The sequence below is a fragment of the Bos indicus genome, chromosome 5, assembly GCF_029378745.1.
Source record: "Bos indicus isolate NIAB-ARS_2022 breed Sahiwal x Tharparkar chromosome 5, NIAB-ARS_B.indTharparkar_mat_pri_1.0, whole genome shotgun sequence".
NCBI lineage: Eukaryota > Metazoa > Chordata > Mammalia > Artiodactyla > Bovidae > Bos > Bos indicus.
Genome location: NC_091764.1, coordinates 65,813,201 through 65,830,030, shown reverse-complemented (window position 1 = coordinate 65,830,030; position 16,830 = coordinate 65,813,201). Strand labels below are relative to the sequence as shown.

Here is a 16,830-nt window from a genome sequence, read left to right as displayed (position 1 = left end):
CCATCAGAGTGTCTGTGTACATAATTAGTGCTCCCAACTGCTTTGAAGCACAGCAGACCATCCACTGGCAGGCACCACTCAGGTTGTAATTCTCCCCTTTGAATTTCATAGTCATTATTTAACATATGAAAAAAAAAATGTTTTTCTCACACTTCAAAGACAGTGAATAAGATTTTGCTTTTTTTTTTTTTTGAGGCCATTTTTATTTAAAAAACAAACTTATTTGCTTTCTACGTGCAAAGAGCCTTACAGAAACATAGTAAAATACGTAATGTCTCAGAACCTTTCTCAAGTTTATTTTCATTGCATAATCAGTTCCATTTGGTGGAGAATCCTTGAGATTATTTCACATTCTGTTAAATGCTAACACACACCAAATTCATAGAATCATAAGGGTGTGAAGCAGGATGGTTCTGCAAAATTAGGGGAAATTAAGCTAAAGATCAGTATGACACTGAAATGTTACATTTTCCACTAACCCACAGGGAAAAAAGAAAAGAATTGGAAGCCTTGCAGTTGAATCCAGGTATGCTTTTTCTGAACAGTTACTTGGTGTTTACCAATGTGAAAGCAAGATGATTCTTCAAGTACTCTGGTTTGAGAATTCCCAATTGTTACTTGATATTCTAATGGAAGAGATATTGGCTCCAAGCTTTGCAGGAGATGGGTATTTTGCAATAATCTCTTCTTTAGAGAAGGGGGGAAAGTGGAAACAGTGAGAGATTTTATTTTCTCGGGCTCCAAAATCATTGCTGTTGTGGACTTCAGTCATGAAATGAAAAGGTGTTTACTCCTTGGAAGGAAAGCTATGACAAACCTAGACAGCATATTAAAAAGCAGAGACATCACTTTGCCAACAGAAGTCTGTATGGTCAAACCTATGGTTTTTCCAGTAGTCACGTACAGATGGGACAACTGGACCATAACGAAGACTGAGCACTGAAGAACTGATGCTTTTGAATTGTGGTGCTGGAGAAGACTCGAGAGTCCCTTGGACTGCAGAAAGATCAAACCAGTCAATTCTAAAGGAAGTTGATCCTGAATATTCATTGGAAGGACTGATGCTGAAGCTGAAGCTCTAATACTTTAGCCACCTGAAGTGAAGAGCCCAACTCATTGGAAAAGACCCTGATGCTGGGAAAGATTGAGGGCAAGAGGAGAAGGGGGCAGCAGAGGATGAGATGGTTGGATGGCCTCGCTGATTCAATGGACATGAATTTGAGCAAAGTCCAGGAAATAGTGAAGGACAGGGAAGCCTAGCATGCTGCAGTCCATGGGGTGGCAAAGAGTCGGATACGACTTAGCAACTGAACAACAAACAACTTCTTTAGAAATATTGAGTCCATTCAAACATGTCAAAATACAGCTTGCCCTGATATGAAAGTTATTAACATGGGACCTTTTCCCTTCCTTATATTTTCTTGATTATTAATAACCCCCAAAAATGAGCTGTTTCAAATATATATATGTATAATTTTTATATTCTGAAAACTGTATGGAACACCGTGGCCATTAACATTAAAACAAGCTTGCTGCTGCTAAGTCACTTTAGTCATGTCCGACTCTGTGCACAGGTGAGCTAATCTCCATAGTAATATTGAAAGGCAGATAAACAATTCTGGATAATAGACATGAATACATTAACCTATTTATTACACTTTTAATTTCTTCCTAGTACACATGTTGACAGCATCACTACAAGGAAAAAGTTCAGAAAAATCAGAGTAGTCCTGCCCCACAGAATAGAATATAGGCTACATAAAATAATTTAAAATTTTCTATAGACCTTCATTTCAAACAGTATACTTTAACAATACATTTTGCTTAATCCAATAAATCTAACAGTATTATAACATATAACCAATACAAAAAGTATTCATGAAATATTTTAGATTATTTTTCTCACACTAAGTCTTTGAAATCTGGTGTATATTTTATACTCGCAGACAATCTGAATTTGAACTCTGGTCACATTTCAAATGCTTAATGTCTAGTGATTACTGTGTTGGACAGAATGGACCTGTAGGGCAGTACATATTCACTATGTTTAAACAACAAATAGAGTCTCTTTAACGGAGATCTCTTGCAGTTTTCCCTTGAACTTTTTAGAAACTCCATTGCACCCCGCTACAAAGGACTTGCCATGTCCCTGTCCAGTATGACTATGCCTCAGAGTGCTCTGTATGCTGTAAGGAAGCAGATCAACCAGAAGCTGGTGGTATTTCGCTTTCATGTATCTTCTGCATTAAAATGTGCCCCAAACCAAAGATAAAACTTGGCTTCTGGCTACATTATTAATCTTCTAGTACCTTTCACACTTCCAGCTTCCCTGGTGGCTCAGATGCTAAAGAATCTGCCTGCAATGAGGTAGACTAGGGTTATATCCCTGCGTTGTGAAGATTCCCTTGAGAAGGGAATGGCTACCAGTATTCTTGCCTGAAGAATTCCATGGACGGAATGCAAACTAGTACAGCCACTATGGAAAACAGCGTGGAGATTCCTTAAAAAACTGGAACTAGAACTGCCTTATGATCCAGCAATCCCACTGCTGGGCATACACACTGAGGAAACCAGAAGGGAAAGAGACACGTGTACCCCAATGTTCATCACAGCACTGTTTATAATAGCCAGGACATGGAAGCAACCTAGATGTCCATCAGCAGATGAATGGATAAGAAAGCTGTGGTACATATACACAATGGAGTATTACTCAGCCATTAAAAAGAATACCTTTGAATCAGTTCTAATGAGGTGGATGAAACTGGAGCCTATTATACAGAGTGAAGTAAGCCAGAAAGAAAAACACCAATACAGTATACTAATGCATATATATGGAATTTAGAAAGATGGTAACAATAACCCTGTATACGAGACAGCAAAAGAGACACTGATGTATGAACAGTCTTTTGGACTCTGTGGGAGAGGGAGAGGGTGGGATGATTTGGGAGAATGGCATTGAAATATGTATAATATCATATATGAAATGAGTCACCAGTCCAGGTTCGATGCACGACACTGGATGCTTGAGTCTGGTGCACTGGGATGACCCAGAGGGATGGTATGGGGAGGGAGGAGGGAGGAGGGTTCAGGATGGGGAACACATGTATACCTGTGGCAGACTCATTTTGATATATGGCAAAACCAATACAATATTGTAAAGTTAAATAAAATAAAATTAAAAAAAAAAACAATATCACTGAACAAGAATGAAACAAAAATGCACAACCTTACAATGATATTTCTTAGTATTATTATAATGAAATAAATATCTTAATTGCTGAAAAAAAAAGAATTCCATGGACAGGGGAGCCTGGTGAGCTATAGTCCATGGGACTGCAAAGAATTGGACACGACTGAGCAACTAACACACACACACATACTCACACACCTTTCAAATTTCAGGGCATCTGGCCCAGCAACCTACTGCTAGGGCTGATTTGAATCCACGAGGAGGCTCATCCAATTCTGATGGGTGGGTCAAACGCTGCTGTCAACCTGAATAGTCTATGAGCTAGCACACATTGAGTATCTACTATAGGCTAAAGTGAAAGAAGTGTAAGTGTTATTCGTTTAGTCTTACTGACTCTTTGAGACCCCATGGACTAGGGCCTACCAGGCCCCTCTGTCCATGGAATTCTCCAGGCAAGAATACTGGAGTGTGTAACCATGCCCTTCTCCAGTGGATCTTCCCAACCAAGGGATCAAAACTGTGTCTCTTGTATCTCCTGCATTGCAGGTGGATTCTTTACCATCTGAGCCATCAGGGAAGCCCATTACAGGCTAAACTAAGTTCATAACCTCATTTACTCAGATCCTCAATTGCTTTCTGTAGTACCTCATAGCATCCTCATCTCTGCCTCTGTTCCTCCATTCTTAAGTCATCCACTAGAGCCACCAGAGTTTGCTCGGACCCATCTGATTGTCATGCCTCCCCAGTGGACCCCTGGGATGGCTCCCACTGTTAATAAAGTGCAAACTTCATTCAGTGTTGTATATGAAGCCCACCCCACTCCCTGGCCCCAGCCCAGCTCTCAAGCTGCAGCTCTGTCTAGTTCCCTGATTGTGTGGCCTCTCCCTCATATTCTCTACACACATGCTCCAGCCAGATGGCTTCTTGCCATCCCCTGATGGTGCCATATCATTCTCTCATGCTAGGTTTGTATACACGGCTTTCTTTGCCTAGAATGTACTTTCCCTCTTGTTTACAGGTCAGAATCCTATATTTCCAATCTACAAAATCCAAGTTAATATTCTAGCTTCTGTACTTGTTCTTGTTCCATGGAGGGAAGCTGCCTGCTAATCTGAAAACATCTTTGTTTCTGATGGTAGAAGTCAAATCCACCTACTGTTTGGGGGAAGTTTTCTCAGTATATTTCTTGTTCGCTGTCTTATTTCAGATGAGAGCTGCTACTAATCCATGAGCAATTCCAATAATGCTCAGGTAGTATCATAGCGCCGACTCTTTATGTCCGACTCTTTGCGACCCCATGGACTGTAGCCTACAAGGCTCGTCTGTCCATGGAATTTTCCAGGCAAGAGTACTGGAGTGGGTTGCCATTTCCTTCTCCAGGGGATCTTCCCTACGCAGGGATCGAACCCGGGTCTCCCGCATTGCAGGCAGATGCTTTACCGTCTGAGCCATCAGGGAAGTCACTAATATTATAGTGCCAGTCTTATCAAGAGTAATCTTGATACTCTTACTCTTAATAAGTATTACTCTTGATAAGACAAGGAAAAACAAGTAGAAGTTTTCTCAAAGTGCACTTGAAAATAAGAATGACTATTACATTTTTTACTGTATTTTTTAATACAGTCATGTCAAGAAAGAACTAAAAATAGGACGTTGACCTTTTAACTCCTTTTTGTGAGCTGAGTTCACGTAAACCCTAATTTTATATTTGTTATCCTTTTGGTGTTTTTCAAGGCAGTTTCCCATTCATGCTTTTCACAGCAGAGCTATCAACAATTGACTCTCACACCTCAGCATGTCCCAAGACAAACTCATCACCATCTCTTTAAGCCTGTTCTTTTGGACTCTTCTAGTTTGTTTTGGAAAGTTCATCACTTGGGGTTATACCCAACATGCCCTTCTCCATCACTCCTAACAAAAATAAGTTGCCACGTCCTCTTATTCTACCTCGGCAGTATCTCTGACAATCACTCCTTCTCTGCAGTTCTCACTGCCTACATCCTAGTTCAGGCCCATCTTGTCTCCCACTTGTGCCCCTGGAATTACCTCAGCCCTATTTCCCTTTAACTCCTAAATTCCAACATTTACCAAGATTTCTAAAGCCCAGCTCAAAGCATGTCATCTCTCAGCTCAAAAACCCTCAGTTCCTCCCCATCACCTAATAAACAAAATCCAGACTCTTTAGCCTGACAGTCAAAGCCCACCCATGCTGTGACCCCAATATAATGTTATAATGTGATCTCCCTACTCCCTTCCATGTACTACAGTCAAAATGTACTAGTTGTCCCCCAAATACGCCCTGCCCATCTTAGCATCTGGCCTTTGTCTCTGGTGTTTTTGTCTCTTTAACTTCTTGCTAATTGAAATATGACCCATCCTTCAAGTCCCAGTCACAACCACTGCCTCTTCCATGAAGACTTTCTGCATTTTCCAGCAGGAAATAATCTTTTAGTCCTTGTATATACTTTTTTGTATTTTTGTTTTAATCCTTACTACAGCTTATATTGCAAGCTTGTTTGTGTAAGTATGTGTGTCAATATCTTGTATCTGCTCAGATAATAAAGTTCATTTCATTGATGAACAGATATTTCTTGAGTACCTACTATGTGCTAGTACAATTCAGAAAACAGAGAGTAAGCTGAACAATAGAGTACCCATTTTAAATGCCCAGCTTACAGCACCCAGCCTGTATGTTACACTTTGTAAGCACTCAGTGATTCCTTGCCAAACTCATGGCTAAATTCCTAATTGATTTGAAAAATGAATTTCCAGAAAGTTTGACTTTCAGACCAGAAAAGCAAAAATGGAAATTAAGTTTAAAAGGCTTCAGAGCAGCTGAATTAGGAGTTCATAACATATATGTATTTGTCTCTTGTGCAGTTTAGCCCTGGAGACCCTGGCAAGCCCTCACACAGAGCCCTTTGCTCTCAGATTACACACATCTTTAACAATAATAATCATGACAACAACCACAGCAAGCTCCAGTATTTGATTTACAAGCTCATTTCAGATGAGGAGCAGCAAATTAGGAGCAGGGAATAGACATGGCATAATCAGTCACATTGGCATCAGTGAGACTGACAGTCTAGCAACAAGGGAGGACCCCAAAAAAGCTAAAAAACAAAGCAACAATAAAAAAAAATAAAACGGTGATCCGCAGCCATTTAGAATAGAGACAAACAGTTCTGCATACCTCCAAAGAGCCTGAGGGCTTCTCAGCGTAATAGCACAATACTACAAGTTGGATAATGTTTATAATGCATTATTTTAGAAGGCAGGGAAGATTAATATACTGGAAATGTTTCCATATAAGATAATTAAAACTCTTGGTATTTAAAAGGATAAATCCTCAGCCATCTATTAAACTCATTTGTCCAGAACAACCCTCTTGCACCCCCACCCATAGGCTTTGGAGCCAGGCTTTTATTGTACTTCCTTGCATTACTTGATTCATTTGCTCAGAACATTCGTTGGCTCTCAGCATTTAGTTTAATCTTCATTAGGTAAGTTTTATTCCCATTTTATTTGCACAATACTCTACAAGGGCCAGTAGAGAACACAACAGATTGGAAAAGTCTAGACCCTAGGCTTGGCTTGGAGATGCTCAAGGTCTTGTTAAGGAAATAAACTTTATATCCTCGAACCACATGAAGACACAGTAGAGAAATGCAAATAAGTGTATACTGTGAAACAAACTTTGCGATGAAAGATCATTTGGGAAATAACTAGGCCTAATCAAGATTACTTTGATATGAGCCTCTGAGCCAGAAGTGGAAGCTTTGGGGTAAAGAAAACAGCACAAAGAGTGCCTACCGGAGGCAAGAAAGAACAAATCATGTGCTGGTAGTGGCCAAGAGCCAGACTGACAGACTGAGACTGAGGCCCCTGCTTGAGGATGACAAGAGATAAGTTTGAAGTGTTCCACCTTCTCGTATTAATACTAATCCCTTTGTATTAAAACAAATCATCTTTCTTAAATCATGTCTTAGTCTATTCAGGCTGCCATAACAAAGTAAGATAGACTGAGTGACTTAAACAAAAACATATTTATTCTCACACTTCTAGAGGCTGGGAAGTCCAAGATCTAAGGAGCCATGTTTCTGGTGAAAGGTGCTTCCTGATTCATAGACACCTTCTTGCTGTGTCCTCACATTGGGGAGAAAGAGAGCAAGCTCTCTGGTGTCTCTTCTTATAAGCACACTAATAACATCATGAAGGCCCCACCCTCATGACCTCATCTAACTCTGATTACCTCCCCAAAGCTCCATCTCCAGATATCATCACACTGGAGGGTAGGCCTTAACAGATGAATTCGGTAAGATTGGGGGTTGTGGGGGGAGTCACAACATTTGGTGCATAACAGGTCATTTGAATGTAAATCTCTGTATCTTTAGAAAAGCTCAAAAAATCAAGTTTGACATACAGACTAGTATTTGTCTTCAGGGTTTCCCAGATGCCCATGGTGGTAAAGAACCTGTGTGCCAGTGCAGGAGACATAGAGATGTGGGTTTGATCCCTGGGTTGGGAATATCCCCTGGAGGGCGGCATGGCAACCCACCTCAGTATTCTTGCCTGGAGAATCCCATGAACAGAGGAAACTGGCAGGCTACAATCCTTAGGGTCGAAAAGAGTCAGACGCTACTGAAGCGGCTTCGTGCACACACACATTTGTCTTCAATCATGTCATCTTACAAGAGAATTTGTGTAACAGCTAGTTACAAGCTACGAAGCTGACTTGATTTGCTTCCTCTACATTCATTTTACAAAAAGAAAAAAATCATAGGAAGTAAAGTTGTCCTTTGGTTAGGAGCTCTGGAAATGCTCTCCTTCTAGAAGACATCATCCGGTGTATTTGAAGCTTTGGATGATGGCTAACAGATTCATGAGTTCAGTTCAGTTCAGTCACTCAGTCGTGTCCGACTCTTTGCGACCCCATGAATCGCAGCACGCCAGGCCTCCCTGTCCATCACCAACTCCCGGAGCATGCTCCAACTCATGCCCATTGAGTCAGTGGTGCCATTCAACCATCTCATCCTCTGTCATCCCCTTCTCCTCCTGCCTTCAATCTTTCCCAGCATCAGGGTCTTTTCCAGTGAGTCAGTTCTTCACGTCAGGTGGCCAAAGTATAAACACAAATAATGGACTAAAACTTTCTACAGCTTGTTAACTGGTGAAGACTGGAGATTTGTCAGTCTGTTAAAATGGGGTTCTAATAACTGTGCTTTTATCTAAACTGTAAACTCTGGGAGCGTGGGGTAAGTGTTTTCCCCAAGAGTCTAAACCATCACCCACCACTGAAATGGGACTTAGTATTAAGCAAAAACCAATAAATGATTGAATGCAAGACAAATTGACTTGTTAACATTTGATTAAAGTAAAATTCTATGTTTCTCAAAATTACCCTGAATTGGCTGAGATGCTTATGACTGATGGATTATGCCTATTTAACAAATTAAATGCAAACCACAAAATCAGGGATTTTAAACTAATTTTTTCACAGACACGTTTGTTGTAAATCCAGTACATGTATCCTGTTGAATTGGCTGCTTTGTGTAATTGAGAGCCAATTTCAACGTTCACATGACAATGAAAATCTCAAGCTTAAATTTATTAATATGTTGCCTTGGCAGAACACCAGACTTCTTAGTAGCAAAATATGGAGAGAATGGATATTAGTCTCCAAAGATTTGAGTTTGATTTTGAAAATAAACTGATGTTGTTCTTTAAAAGATCATTCATAAGGAAATATAACTGTAGAGATGTGGACTAGAAAGCAATTTAAATGAAAAATATTTCAAAGGACAGAGAAAGTTTCAGCATGGTATTTGGTTGGAAGGCCCAGGGATCAAAATATTTAACTGTTTTAAGTCCCACCTGAGCAATTCAAATCCTGAATCATTGCTCATGCATCTATCTGATAACTCCTAATCTAGACATACTTAACAAAGAATTTGTCAAACACACTAGAATAGGGAACAGAAGAACTACATATTCAACCAGACAGATCCCAGAAAAGGAGAATTCATCATTTCTAACGGCCAAGATTGTAATGTATTTCGCACATACCAGGTATCCATCCAGCACTGTCAAGTGACAAATAATAAGGATTATCTAATCCTTATAAAAAGCCCATTGAGCAGATAAGGGAACTAAGGCTTAAAAATAGGTTAAGCAAATTACCCCAAATCAACAAGCCTGTAAATGGCAAAGGCAAGATTTTAGCCATTGTCAGTGACCACTCCACTTTGTTTCACTGCTCCTCAAGAGGTGGTCCTTGAACTGGCAACATCAGCATCGCCTGGGAACTTGTTGGAAATCAAAGTCCCGAACTCTACACAGACTTCCTGAATGACAATCACTGGCTGTGGGGCCCAGGAATCTGTTTTAACTAGCTCTGCAGGAAATTCTAATGCACACTAAAGTCTGAGAAGTACAACTCTATCCTACTCTATTTCTCCAAACTTTAGCAAATATATATATTTCACTTTGCCAAAAATTAACATCACATCCGTTTCTTTGAACCATAATCACTAGACCAGCAACCTTAATTCTGACAAATAGAACACATAAAATGAGCCCCAAGGAAAAGAGCACAATGCCATTATTATCCATCTATAATATAAATGAGGACTACAGTGATTGGAATTCTTTCAAGACCTGACTACGCATATTGATTTAGGATTAGAATAGTAATCACTTAGCTCATTCTAAGCTTTAACAGATAAAATAGATTTTAAATATAAGCTCAGAAATGAGTATCTTGCCAAGAGGGCAAGAGTAACCATCCAATGTGCTGTGACAAAAGTGAAATATAATACATGAAAAGGGCAATCAGAATTCCAATCTATTGCTTTGAATAATTGTCTTGCCGGGAAATGAAATGTATTGACATTGCTGCTGAGCTGTCATTAACATGTTATGCAGACATTGAGATTTTTCTAAGCAAAGTTACTGGAAGTCATTCAAATATTTATAATGGTGTAATGGGTGAACTGGAGACTTTCTCTTTCAGGAAAAAAAAAAATGTGTTCCAAGCTCCTTGATGAGAAAATATTTGGAATAAAGCACAATAGATTTATATACAGACTTATAGGGTTGAAATTGATTTTTGTTTCCCTGGGAATTTAAGAATCTTTTTAATAGTGGAGAGCTGGTGTACAGCTGCAAGAGGTTGGCTTAATACGGAGCCAATATTTATGCTTTCTTGATAGAACAAATGAGAGTCCTCGCTCTGTTTTCTATCTTACTTTTGTTGAAAGTCTGGCAACACTGGGATATAATACTTGCTTCTTCAAAATGTTTCTAAATTGTTCACTGTTTTGCATTTAATCTTGAGGCTGCTTTATTTATAATATTATTAAACCTCAAAGAAACCCATATGGTGGAAGGGAATGGAGAAATTTTGTGATTTCACTGTTTTGTTTTTCTTTAATAGAATTTATGTGAAACCAAAAATCATTCAAGTTTGTGTTTTTATTTTCAAGTAGTGTGTCCATGCCTTGCAACAGGGTGCCTTAAACAGATGGATAAAGTATAGAACATAATAAATTTTATGACTAATATGTAATTCTGCAGAAATTGCCCTCTTTCTAACAGGTGAGTGAAGGTTTATATAGAGATTTGTTACCTCTATATTTAAATTAAGAAACTACAACCTTGAAAAAATATAAACATATCTTTGTCCAAATGCATATCCAACACGTAACTACCAGCAGCCTCTATTTCTTAAGAATTTCTAGGTTTACTCCAGCCTTACTTATTTATTCCTACTGCTTACCATTTGTCTACTATATTGAGGATCTACTACAGGCCAGTATTATGCTTGTGTTTTACTTGGATATCAGGTATACAGGCGCAGTACTTTGACATATGATAAGCACTCTAGCAAATATTATTATCTATATACAACTGCCAAAAACACAGAATTTGTCTGTAAACAGTAATTTATGCTTCTTGGATCCTAGGTCTCACTGGCAGAGTTTTGAAGTCATCTGTACCATCTTTCAGCATGCATAACTGGAATCCAACTGGTCAGTGTAAGGTAGTAGCTAAAATCATGGACACTGGTACCAGAAAACCATGATTCCAGTCCGTGTTCTACTGCTTACTACCTGTGTGACCCTGAACCAGACATTTCAGCTTTGTATGCCCTGTTTCCTATTTCAGAGTTGTTGTACAGATTTACTCAGAGACTGCTTGGAAAAGTGTTTGGTGTGGGGTAGGTGGTCAATGTTTGGTAGCCATCATTGTTATTCTCTGGGCCCATTAAATCACCTGTAAACAGATGTAATAAACAAACCTATGGAAGGCTAGACAGTAAAGAATCCACCTGCAATGCGGGAGACCTAGGTTCAGTCCCTGGGTTGGGAAGATCTCATGGAGGAGGGTATGGCAACCCACTTCAGTATTCTTGCCTGGAGAATCCCCATGGACAGAGGAGCCTGGCAGGCTACAGTCCACGAGGTCGCAAAGAGTCAGACACGACCAAGAGACTAAGAACACAGCACACATGGAAGGCTAGAGGTTCTGTGAGGCCAAGAACCATGTATGTCTTTTCACTATTGGATCCTAGCACAGAGCTTAGATGCCTGTCTCACAAATAAAAAGTTAAGTAAATTAATACATGAAATATATATATATAAAGCAATTGGCACAGCGCCTGGCACATAGCAAGTGTTCAATAGATGAGGGCTGTTTTAAGTATATTTAACTGTTTTGTGAACTCCATTAATAGAGTTTTAGTTCAAATCTGACCTCTGTCCATAATACTGGTAAGTCTTTGGGGGAAGTCTTTACTCCTTGGAACTAAGACCTCCAGGGGGCTCTGTCCAGTTGCATTATGGAATAGCTCCTTAAGCCTTGACTAGAAAGGAGTTAGTGGTAAGGGCATTGGGCCAGAAATACAGAAGATTTAAGATTCAAGTCCTGGCTTTACAGTTACCTAGTTATATGGCCTTGGACAAGTCATTTCACCTCTTTGGGTCTGTTTCCTCTGTAGTAAGATGAATGGCTTGGACTGAGAGATCCCCTTTGAATTCTGGATCTCTATAATTTTAGAACTGTATCATAATTCTTTGTTTGTGAGCATATAAACAATTTTTATGACTTATCTCTCATGTATATAGCATATCTGTCACACACATGTGAGAGCACACTCATGCACACACACACATAAATGTGTATATATGAATCAGCAAAGCCTGCTGTGAATTTTTCACCCAATAGAGGAAATTTTCTTCTAGAACAATGAATTCCTCTCTCCATTTATACTTTTCAGGGTGATGGTGCATGTGAATTACGCATTTAGATTTGGCATCCATATTAGATTAGAACTGAGAAATGTTTCAAAAGGAAGACTTAAGAAAAATTAATGACTTATTTTGTCTGCTCCAGCCTAATGTAATTTCCCTCCTCCACACTAAACAATTTTTCTTGTCTATGCCAATTGTTTGCCATTTCTTGAACATCCAACTGCTCAGATGTGTGTGTGTGCCTTGTCTCCCCATGTAAGAAGAGCTATCACTTATTAAACACCTACTGTTTGCCAGGCACTGTGCTAGGAAATTCTCTAATTCTTTCAGCAATCCTCAAAAATTACAGATGAGGAAACTGAATTTAGGTGTTTAAGTAGGTGCTCAAGTTTGAACCACAGTCATTGGTGAAGCCTGCATTTGAACCTGGCTCTGTCTCATAAGACCCAGTGCCCTATCTTCTCTATAATATCTTTTAAACAGCTGCTTGCCATGTCTAATCCCATCAATCTAAACATTTCCCTGGAAGCAGATCTGTTTATTACATTTATTTGAATCCCATCCTTCCAAACATACACACAGAGTTGTAAACATAATAGGTGCAACATAACAACATAATGTGAAATGTATGTTGAATAAATGGAAGAGAAAAAAAGGACATACTGGGCCTTCTTCAGTTTTGTTGCCTCATTTCTCTCTTAGAGTTCTTTTTTTTTTTTTTGGATCAAAACAGGAAGTGGTAAGGCTGTCACATGAGTACAAGTCATTGAGTGGTGACAAGTGCCAATCTGGCTCTAAGGCATTAAGGAAGTCAAAACTTAGTTCTCTCTATTTCTTTCCCAGCATTTACAGACCTAAGCATCAGCCACCCCATCCTAGGCAGCCTCTATAGGTAATAGACTGGTTAGCCTGGTCCTAACCAGGCATGGGGATCCCTAGACCTTTTCACATTCTACACCAAAGAGTTTTCTCTGGGTTTACTAAAGTATATTTTGGGAGAAGTTGACCAGCTCTTTGGTTTTGTTACCACTCATATGTATTTCAAGGACTATAAAAGTGAGAGATTAAACAAGCCATTATTTCTGATCATGGAGATGAGAGAGCTCATACTTAAACAGAGTAGTAGATTCAATTTTGGAATCTACTGGGTACTCTTGAAAAGTAGGTAGTCATGATCAATCTAGGAAGCTTGCCTTAAACTTAGCACTTGAATTAGGCAAGTTTAAACTGACAATGATGGAGAAGGCAATGGCACCCCACTCCGGTACTCTTGCCTGGAAAATCCCATGGATGGAGGAGCCTGGTGGGCTGCAGTCCATGGGGTCGAGAAGAGTCGGACACGACTAAGTGACTTCACTTTCACTTTTCACTTTCATGCATTGGAGAAGGAAATGGCAACCCACTCCAGTGTTCTTGCCTGGAGAATCCCAGGGGCTGGGGAGCCTGGTGGGCTGCTGTCTATGGGGTCACACAGAGTCAGACACGACTGAAGTGATTTAGCAGCAGCAGCAGCAAACTGACAATGATAAAAAACAGCCTTCAACTTTCTCTATTTTTAGGACCAATCTCATTTTTAATAAGGTTAAAAAAAAAAAAAGGGAAAAAGTCTAGAGGAAAAAACTCCTCTTTTTGCCATGTGATGTTCCACGAGTGTAGTTGTAGAAAAGTTCTTGTCAGTTGAATAAAAACCACATTTGATAGAGAAAAAAAAAGTTTATGGCTGACACATGCAATAGTGTAATGCAAGTATTCTTGGTTAGTCAATGATGCCCTAAATAGTATCTCAGAGACCCAAGTTCTTTTGTCTTTGAAGTGTTACCTCTTTGAGATCTTCAAAGACTTCTCCACTAAGCTGCAGGAGGGAAAGAGAGAGACTGGAAGACTGGACAATTAAGCAAAAAGTTTTGTAGACCAGACCTAGATATATATCATTTCCCACCCATGTTTTATTGGCCAGAATCAGTCATATGGTCCTACCTAACTTCAGGGAAGACTGGGAAAAGCAGTCCAGCAGAGTGCCCAGTAAGAAAAGGAACTAGGGTAGAGTGAACTCACAGCAGTCTGCCATAGCTCTACATGTGTACTTCCCATCCAGCATCATGCTGCTAGCAGGGTTCCATGTAAAGGCCAATAAATGGTTGCTCTTGTTGTTAACAATTAGTACATCTGATACAATCTAGTAACCATTATCTGAGACTATATGGAGCAAAGCCAAGTGTTAATTGTGGGCCATGATAAATAAGACAGGACCTCACTCCCTAAGAATTATATTCTAAAATAGAACTCTTTAAAAAATAAAATAGAAACTCTTAACCAACTCTTTTTTTTTTTTTTGTTCCATGCCACGTGGCTTGTGGGATCTTAGTTCTTTGACCAGGGATTGAACCCAGGGCCCCTACTGTGAGACCACTGAGACCTAACCACTGGACTGACAGGGAATTCCCTTTTTTTCTTTTATTTTCTCAACCAACTCCAAAATGGAAAAAAATAAGGTAAAGATAAAAATAGAGGTGAAATTCTTTTGTAAATAACATACATTTCATTATATGTCTGTTTACCCCAGCTTTAAGTCACTCAAGACTGAGACCTGATAACATACCTTTGTGTCTGTGGTCTTTATTCAGTGCCTGGCATATAGTGGGTATTTTATTTTATTTTATTTTATCTTTTTGATAAACAAGCAGTTTAATTTTCTCTGGGTATCTGTAAAACACTTAGGGCCAACGTAGGAAAAAATAAAATAAAATAAAGCCTCCTGTGAAAAAATTACACTTACAAAAGAAAGGCCTGAGAGGGATTAGCGCCTTAGCCCCTCGGAGCTACAGCAGCTCTGATTGGTCCAAGGAAGTGAGTAGATATTGGGAGGCTACAACAGGAGGAAAAACAATGAGAAATCACTGAGGGAGAGGGCCTCGAAGTGGGCCTCGAGGGGGCACTGGAGGTCGGGGAGTGGGTCTGGGTGGAGGGAGGGGCCCCCCGCTGGTAGCCATAGGGTGGAGGTCGTGGAGGGCCAGTGCATCCATGAGGAGGCATCAGTGGAGGAGGTCCACGCATACCATGCGGAGGCATAGGACCTGGGTGACCCATAGGAGAGCCAAACGGAGGCCCTCGGGGGGGCATCCCCATTGGAGGAGGTCCAGGATGAGGCATTCCAGGTGGTGGTCGGGGTGGTGGCTGCCCCCCAGAGCCAGGGGGCCCAGCGTGGGGGTGCCCTAAGCCATGAGGGCCATGGTGGGCCAGCTGCATCTGAGACATCCCTGGATGGGGCATCCCACCTGGTGGGAATGGGTGAGGATGTGAGTGTCCGTGTCCAGGATGTCCAGCCCCTGGGGTTCCCGCTGATGGGGGGCCATGTCCTCCAGCCCCAGGAGGCATAGATGGTGGTGGCATGGCTGGGGGTATCCCAGGAGGAAGGGCTCCAGGAGGCGGTACTGGAGGTGGGAAGGAGCCAGGAGGAGGCATGCCTGGTGGAGGAAGCCCAGATCCCAATGATGATACCACAGGATTGGGAGCAGATGGTGGAGGAGGTGCATCTGCAAACAGCTGATGAGGGCGGTCAGCCTGGGAGAGTGGGTTCTGTGCTGCCAGAAGTCTTTCAGCGGCTGAGCCATGGCGCTCACCCTTGGAGTCCTTCTTGAATGCATAGGACACAGTGATTGGGCGGTTACAGAGGTACTGCCCATTCATGGCCTCAATCGCTGCATCCGAAGCATCAAATGAAGCAAAATTAATAAAGGCATAACCTTTGGAGTTGCCTGTGTCAGGGTCCCGCATAATCTTAGGGGTTTGTAAGATGACCCCCAAAGGCGCTAAAAGTATCATAAAGCAACTTCTCATCAATCTCTGGGTCCAGGTTCCCAATAAAAATGTTAGGCCCCACATCCAGGTTTTTGTTGTGAGCTGATGCTTTGTTCACCCGTATTGGCTTCCCATAGAGTTTGATCATGTTCATGATCTTAATGGCATAGTCAGCATCTTCCTCACTCAAGAATTCCACAAAGCCATAGCCTTGGTGCTGACCAGTGACTCTATCTTTTGGCATGTGCGTGTTCACTACTGGCCCTGCCTGGAGAAATAGTTCCCACAACAGTGGTTCGCTAACCTTCTCATAGAGGCCCCCCACGTACACAGTGGCATCCTGGTTTCGCTCGGAGATCGTCCCGGCCGCCATGGTGAAACCGCTCCCGCCGTCTCCTAGTGGGTATTTTAGAAGTGATTTTTAAGGAAACAAAATAAAGAACCATGTTGACGTTGTGCAGAGAAGGAAAAATTAATTATGACTATATAACTTTATATATATTTATACAACTTTAGGAGATGCAATTCACACTGTAGTCATTGTAAACAGCTCTCCTTAAAGTTGTGTAGTACATGTCCTGCACAGCAGTA

General features: G+C 40.7%; 1 pseudogene; it reads right to left on the bottom strand.

Moving 5' to 3' along the window:
* Positions 1-15,129: 15,129 nt before the first annotated feature.
* Positions 15,130-16,629, bottom strand: LOC109559443 (splicing factor 3B subunit 4 pseudogene; annotated as a pseudogene).
* Between the last annotated feature and the right edge of the window lie 201 nt (positions 16,630-16,830).